Source organism: Cebus imitator, unplaced genomic scaffold, assembly GCF_001604975.1.
Source record: "Cebus imitator isolate Cc_AM_T3 unplaced genomic scaffold, Cebus_imitator-1.0 Scaffold711, whole genome shotgun sequence".
In the NCBI taxonomy this organism is placed as follows: Eukaryota; Metazoa; Chordata; class Mammalia; order Primates; family Cebidae; genus Cebus; species Cebus imitator.
The window spans coordinates 252599-260425 of record NW_016108026.1 but is presented as its reverse complement, the minus strand read 5'-3'; the positions used below and the strand labels follow the sequence as shown (position 1 = coordinate 260425).

The 7827-nt window shown below is 56.6% G+C and overlaps 1 protein-coding gene and 1 non-coding gene across 2 annotated transcripts in view; one reads left to right on the top strand and one right to left on the bottom strand.

Annotated features, from left to right (window-relative positions):
* Positions 1-4972, bottom strand: part of TSPO (translocator protein) — a 10111-nt gene extending 5139 nt beyond the window's left edge. Inside the window, exon 1 of the mRNA XM_017518883.1 lies at positions 4864-4972. The gene's annotated coding sequence lies outside the window, so the exon portion shown is untranslated. The remainder of the gene's footprint in view (positions 1-4863) is intronic.
* Positions 4973-6376: 1404 nt separating this feature from the next.
* LOC119469565 lies at positions 6377-6517 on the top strand. Its single transcript, XR_005198397.1, has one exon. It is a non-coding gene; the product is annotated as a U4 spliceosomal RNA (small nuclear RNA).
* The last annotated feature ends 1310 nt before the right edge of the window (positions 6518-7827 follow it).

The following is a 7827-nucleotide window of genomic DNA, read 5'->3' as shown; positions in this document are numbered from 1 at the left end:
AAAAAAAAAAAAAAAAACAACGAAGGGCTAAGCTCCCACTCACTCTGATTCTAGATGGAGAATCAGGTGTTGTCTGCTCATCTGAGACAAGAAGCCACACAACCTGATTCAGCTGAGCAAACTTGCAGCAAGGCCTGTTGGGGCGAGGGCCAGGACCCAGGGGGCAGGAGGTCAGGAAGCCCCTGAGAGGGCACGGACTGGGGCTGAGGGAGCCTGGACCTCAGAAAGGGACCCCCTGACCAGGAGGAGAGGCCACGGGAAGGACAGTAAGTACTTTTACCCCAGAGGAACGCAAGAGACAGGCAGTCCAGAGGACACGGAGGCAGCCGGGCTGGGGGGAGGTGGGGGTCAGCAGGGACCGTGCTGCGGCAAGTCAGGCAGCAGGGGCAAAGGGCAAAGGGCAAAGCCAGCCCCAGGGAGAAGGGGCAGCTGCTGGCCTGGAATCCATGGAGCTGTGTGAGCACAGAAGTAACCTCAGTGCCCAGCAGCCAGGGACTATTAAAGACTGGCTGCCCCACAAAACCAGCTTTTGACGGATTTTTAGTGATGAGAAAGTTCTCAACATAACGTGAAGAAAGCAGAATATAACATTGACTACAGAATGACCCCAATTTGGGCAAAAAATGGCTAACATAGGTATGCATTTTTTTTGAGATGTAAACTTGCTCTGTCGCCCAGGCTGGAGTGCAATGGCGCCATCTCAGCTCACTGCAACCTCCGCCTCCCAGGTTCAATTGATTCTCCCATCTCAGCCTCTGAGTAGCTGGGACTACAGGCACGTGCAACCACACCCAGCTAATTTTTGTATTTTAGTAGAGATGGGGTTTCACCATGTTGGTCAGGCTGGTCTCAAACTCCTGACCTCAAGTGATTCACCCTCTTCAGCCTCCCAAAGTGCTGGGATGACAGGCGTGAGCCACCGCGCCCAAACTATTTTAAAGGAACAATCAGAGTGTCAGGCATCCAGCAGATTCCGGTGCTGCCACTTACTATGATTCACTCCCTTCCCTGGACCTCAGTTTTCCCACCTGTTGAATAGGGACAGTTACCCCACCCCCAAGGTCGCTGTACAGATGGGCAATAAGGATAGACATTCTTGGGGGCTGAGCATGTGACCTAGGTCCGGGCAAGAAATGTTCCTGTGTTCTCCCTCCCTCTCCCTCCTGCCCCGCCCTCCAGCTTCCAGGGCACATGTGCTCATGAGGTGGGGGTGGGGGTCTGATGTCACCACACGCAGGAAAGGCCTCCTTCCCCCCAGTGGGAGGTACTGCTGAGCACTGGCCCTGCACCACCACTAAGTGGGTGTGGAGCTCCAGACTGCAGCGCTGGGAGCACCTCCCAGCTCAGCCTCCCATTACATCCTCTCAGGCAAGCCCGGGCCAGCTCAGTCTGCGGCTCATCTGGGCAACCGAAACAACCGCAGCTCTGCTGGAGTCTGCGTGAGTCCACAGCTGAGTTACATTGTGCAGGAACCATAAGGAGCGACGTTCAGCCTCCGCTGGAAACGAGCTGAGCCAGGGTGCCTGTATGTGCCTTTTCCCAAGATGTGCCCAGTTGAGGCCCACCTGCCCCACATTAATGGCCCGTTCTCTCACACGTGTCCCTGTCCAGGTGAGCAAGGATAATGCCACCAGCATGAGACACGTGAGAACCCCTTGATAGGACACAGTACAGACGGGGTATCACTGTTGTCCAGGCTGGTTTTTCACTCCTGGGCTTGAGATTCTCCCATCAAGGCCTCCCAAAGTGCTGGAATTACAGGTGGGAGCCTCTGCACCTGGCCTTAACTAATTTTAGATTTGGAGAACAGTAACAAAAGTAGTACACAGCCCCCATATGCCCTTCACCCAGCCTCCCCTAAGAGTGTGGTTGTCCAAACCAGGAAGTGAGCATTGGCAGGACACGGACTAGGGACCTTTCCTGAAATTCACCAGGTTCGCACTGGTGAGCTCTGCCTGCCCCGGGATCCCACCCAGGATCCCACGTGGAGCTTGATGGTTCTTCGCCTTCCTCTCCCGCAGGCGAGGAACATTTTCCTCATAGGTCCTCGCCTGCTGTGACCTTGTTGCTTTTGGAGTGTGCTTGGGGGGGGCGTTCATTGTGGAGAACGGTCCCCTCCAGGTTTTCCCGTGGTTGCACGGGGGGTTTGGACCAGACCCATCACTGCCCCAAGGGATCTCATCTGCAGGGCCTCAGTGTCCCCATCTGTGAGGTGGTAGTCGAGCCAGTGGGTTTCAAAGTTTCTTTCTGTTCTCAGAGACCTCCCTATAGAAGGTGACCCAGAAGACCAGGCATGGTGGCTCCCGCCTATAATCCCAGCACTTTGGGAGGCTGAAGCAGGTGGATCACCTCAGGTCAGGAGTTTGAGACCAGGCTGGCCAACATGGTGAAACTCCATCTCTACTAAAAATATAAAAATTAGCCCAATGTGGTGGCACACACCTGTAATCCCACCAACTCAGGAGGCTGAGGCAGAAGAATCGCTTGAACCCAGGAGGCGGAGGCTGCAGTGAGCCGAGATCGCACCACTGCCCTCCAGCCTGGGCAACAGAATGAGACTCCATCTCAAAAATAAGAAGGTGACCCAGAAACAGAACAAGGAATGTGCCCCTTCTTTGATTCCCGTACCCTAGCTACACCCAGCTCCCTGAGCCCTGTCTTTCCAGCGAAGCCACCACTGTCCCAGGGATGTGTTTTTAGGCTTTTTTTAAATGACATGTCTAACCGTCCTCATCATAACCTTTGTGCGAATTTTTCATTACGAAAGTAATGAGTGCAGCAGCCCACAGGTCTGGAAAACTTCACAGCCAGCCCGGCCATCGGGTGGCCTGGGAGAAGGTAGAGCGAGGGTGGGGCATCCAGGGGGAATTGGTTCTGTTAAGAAAGACTGCTTCCCTTTCCTTCAAGGTTCAGGGGTTAAAGGTTTTTATAGTAAAAAAATAACCAGCCTGGCCAATAGGGTGAAACCCCATCTCTACTAAAAAGACAAAAATTAGCCGTGCTGAGGCAGGAGAATCACTTCAACTCAGGAGGCGGAGGTTGCAATGAGCCCCGATCGCACCACTGCACTCCAGCCTGGGCAATGGAGCGAGACACCGTTTCAAAAATATATACGAATAAAAATAAAGAAGAAATTAAGAATGACTTCCTTAGTAGTCTAGTGGTTAAAAAATAAAAAAGCCTACTGTTTTAAACAAAGAGAGCACATCCAGGCATTGCTGGCCCAATTGAAAGTAAAGAAAATATAAATAAGCCAGGAACGGTGGCTCACGCCCGTAATACCAGCACTTTGGGAGGCCACGGCAGAGGGTCGCTTGAGCCCAGGGATTCTGCAGGGGACTGCAGTAAGCTATGATTGCATCGCTGCACTCCAGCCTGCATACCAGAGTGAGAACGTGTCTCAAAAAAAAAAAAAAGAAAACAGAGATTCAAAAATGAAATAATGAAAAAGCTAAAGTGAGAAGTAGGCTCCCTCCCTGTCAGCCCAAGCCCCTCACCCCACCTGGAGAACCCACTGTCAATAGTTTCTGGTAAATCCAGCCAGACATCGTGCCTCATGCCAGGCACAGGTGTGTACACATGACAGGACACACACACTCTTCCAGGAAAGAAAGTGGCCCTCGGGGCATAGTGGAGGAGGCAGGCTGGGATCAGACTGCACTGGTCCAGGCCGTGGCTCTACCATGCCAGCTGCATAACTCTGGACAATGACTTCCTTGGTAAACCTCAGTTTCCCCCAGTTTCCAGCACTCCCCTGGGGGCCCAGGATTCCGGAAGAGCTTTCCTGCGGGGCTGCCAGCAGTCAGGTGGAGACTCAGGGGCCGTCTGCCCCTGCTGGGCTGAGACTGGCTCTCCTGCCCTTGTTACATGACCCCTTTCACCGCCAGTGGAAACCTGCCTCATGCTGCCCTGTCCCAGGCCCCATTGACTCCACAAACGCCGGGCCTCGCCCATGTTCTGGCAGCAGGCCTTTAGGGGCAGGGCCTGCTGTGTGCCAGGCGAGCTGAGCAGTTGCTTCCTGTACACCACCACCCTTGATGCCCTCGCCCTGCCTGAGCCCATGCTGGCACAGCCTCAAGTCCTGTCTCTCCTGCCATCCAACCCAGGGCACATGGCTGGTATCAGGTATGGCCAGGCCATGGCACGTTGGCCAGAGGGGCTCGAAGCCCACGCCAAGCCATGGCCTCTGGAAGCTGCCCCCACGAGCAGCGTGTTCACATCGGGAAGTGCCCGCTTCTCCCACCTGGGCTCCCGTTTCTTTGCAAGGGCCAAGGGGAGCAGACAGGTCCCAGAGGCTGCTCAGCTCACAGGAAGCTCCGTCCAGGCTGCAGCGCACCTGGGCCCCGCACTGGGAATACAGGGACGAGGGGGCATCTAACCGGCCGTGGGAAAAAAAAAACTTCCCCTATCTGACCTATTCTCCTCCTCTATGAAACATGATGTCTCTGGAATCAGGAGCCCGAGGTCTCCCAGACATTCTGAGACCCTCAAGGGAGCTCCGCGTGGGATTGCCCATCTGCGGAATGGGCGGGAGAGGGAGCATCTGCCAGTCCTGGGCCCACGCTTCCTGCAGGAGAAGCCGCGCTGCCAGGAGCTGGACGGGGCGGGGTTGTCCAAGTTTCCCCTCCCGAGCCCCCGGCTGGAGGCCGCCCGCTCAGGAACCCCGGCTGCGGCCCGGACTCGGCTGCCCGCCGCTCCCGCCCCGACCCGGTAACCGAGCCCCAAGTGCTGCCCCGGGCCGCCCCCTCGGGTATCCGGTCCACGGCTCCGGCCTCAGTTTCCCTCTGTCCCGCGGCCCTGTCGGAGTCGCACCCGTGCGGGCCCCACTTCCCGCTACCCACTCCGGGTCCCGTCCTCACTCACCAGCGGCGAGGGCACGCTCCGGGAAGGGCACTGCCGGGCAGAAGTTAGCCAGGCCGCTGTCCCAGAGCCCGCCCCGCCCCTCCCCTCCCAGCTGCCAGGCCCGCCCCCACAGCAGCCAGCCCCGCCCTTCACCGCCGCCAGGCCCGCCCCCAGCCGCCAGGCCCCGCCCTTCACCGCCGCAAGGCTCCGCCCCTGACAGACGCAAGGCCCGGCCCAAGCTGCCAGGCCCCGCCCCCTCACCGCCTCCAGGCCCGCCCCCAGCCGCCAGGCCCCGCCCTTCACTGCCGCAAGGCTCCGCCCCTCACAGCCGCTGCCCACCAGGCCCCGCTTCGCCGCCAGGCCTCCGCCCCGCCCCATCGCCCGGCCCCGCCTGGCAGCCGGGCCCTGAGCCCACTGGCCTCCGCGCGGGACCGGGAGCTCACTCCTCAAAGCCACTTCTCCCGCGGGACGCGCTTCTGCCTCCCCCGGGCCGCGAGCGAGTCTCTCGGCTCCTTCTCGTCCCCACGGTGACCGGTGACCGCCGCCCGGGCCAGAGCCAGCGCCTAAAACGTTGCCGCGTGTCCGCCAGCAGGTTGCTTCTCATTTCTTCTAGCCTCACTCTTCCCATCTCTAAGATGCGACAACAAGTCCTATCTCCGAGTGAGCAATTACCTCTCCTAAGGGCAAGACCCTGAGCGTCCTCCTGCCCAGCAGCCCTGGCCCCATTTCCGGAGCACCCCAGTTCCTAGAGCTGTTGACCCAGGACACGGAGGCAGCGCGCTGCAGTCTTAGTCCTGGCCCGGCCACTTTCTGGGTGGTTCTCTGGGCCTGCATCTCCTCATCTGTAAAATGGGCACAAAGTCGTGGGACTGATGAGGCTGCTACGCGGTGATGAAGGCAGGACACCCCTCAGATGCTCGTTGCTCAGTGAGGGGAGGCTGCCATCATCACAGCCCAGAGGTAGCCCCCGGCTGCCCAGGTCCGCTCCCATGCAGCGCATTTCCAGCCGCAGGCCCTTGGCACTGTGGCTGTCTTGCTGCAGCCCAAGGCTGTCTCTGCCCCCTCCGACCAACTCACCCTGGCAGCACCCCTCAGCCTGCACCAGCCGCACTGGCCCAAACTGATCATTCGGGGCCAGGGAGAAATGAGGCTAATTCTCCCCAGAGGCCAGGAGCCTCCTTGGTGACCAGCCAGGCTGCAGTATGGCTTTCCCAGGACCTGGCATTTTTGCCTTTGTGGGCCTCTTCCTCCATTAAAAAACAAATATATATATTCTATTTTTAAGTGTTTTGGCCTAAAGACAAGGATAACCCAGGCTCAGTTCTATTAATCTTTTTCTTCTGGGTTTCTTTCTTTCTTTTTCCGTTTGCTTTCTTTTTCTTTTTGAAAATTCCTTTTTAGCAGGGTACAGTGGCTCACACCTGCAATCCCGGCACTTTGGGAGGCTGAGGTGGGTGGATCACCTGAGGTCAGGAGTTCGAGACCAGCCCAGTCAAATTGGTGAAGTTCCATCTCTACTAAAAATACAAAAATCAGCTTTGCGCAGTGGCAGTATTGTAGCCAATGAGGTTTATCCAAGGCGCAATTATTGCTAATTGTAAACTTTTCCCAACACCCTGCCATGACGACTTGAAATATAGTTGGCATTGGCAATTTTCGACAGTCTCTACCGAGACTGAATTAAAAAAAAAAAAAAAAACCAGCTAGGCGTGGTGGTGGGCACCTGTAATCCCAGCTACTAGGGGGACTAAGGCAGGAGAATCACTTGAATCCGGGAGGCAGCGGTTGCAGAGGACCGAGATCATGCCACTGCACCCCAGGGCAACAAGTGAGACTCTGTCTCAAAAAACAAAAATTCCTTCTTTTTTTGTTTGTGTTTCTCATTTTTTATTAAATTTCATAACATTTTTAAATTTTCTTATGCCTTTTCCCATATGTTTAATTTCCTGTGATTTAAAAGAAATGAAAACATTTCATGTGCCCCTAGATGATTATGGCCCTAGGCACTGCACCTGCCACTCCCAAAGGAGGGCCTGGCCACGCCTCCCGCTGGGAGGTGAAAGCATCCAGCCCTCCTGGCTTCCGGGGAGGAGCTGCCACAGGTGTGGCTGGAGCAGCAAACTCTCCTTCCCTAGAAGCCCCCTGGGGAGCAGGCCAAGCGGCTTCCTCCCAGCCTAGCTCCTCCTGCCCACAGGACTCTAGGCCCATGGGGGGCAGGGTTTTCTGTCCCCAAATACCAGCTGCATGCCAAGGCCAAAGGGAGGAGCTGAGAGAAACACACAAGGTCTTTGCCCTGATGAAGTTCACTCCCCGTTCACAGATGAGAACACTGCAGGTCAGAGGGAGGTACCCCCTGGGGGATTCACGCTGCAGGCCTGGATATGGGTAAGGGCGCCCTGTCCTGCTGTACCTGGCAGCCTCTCCATTATTTCTCCATCCCTATGGACCCCATCTGTGCCTGGGGCTTTGTCTCTTCCCTGGGCAGCACCCACAGCCCCTAGTTGGTCCCCAGCTGGCCTCCAGCTGGCCCCCAGTTCCCATCTTGTCCCTTTCTGCTGCTCCACACCTCTCCTCTGCCCAGGACATGCTGTGGCTCCCATGGCCTTGAAATCCGATCAAAGATTTAGCCTGACACTAGAGGCCCCGCCAAGCTGAAGTCAAGCTGACTGTTCCCAGTCCTACCTCTGTGCCTTTTTTTTTTCTTTTTTTAAATGTTTGAGATGGAGTCTTGCACTGTCGCCCAGGCTGGAGTGCAGTGGCTTGATCTCTGCTCACTGCAACCTCTGCCTCCCGGGTTCAAGCAGTTCTCCTGCCTCAGCCTCCCAAGTAGCTGGGATTACAGGCATGCACCACCACTCCTGGCTAACTTTTGTACTTTTAGTAGAGATGGGGTTTCACCATGTTGGCCAGGCTGGTCTTGAACTCCTGACCTCAGATGATCTGCCTGCCTTGGCCTCCCGAAGCGCTGGGATTACAGGCATGGCC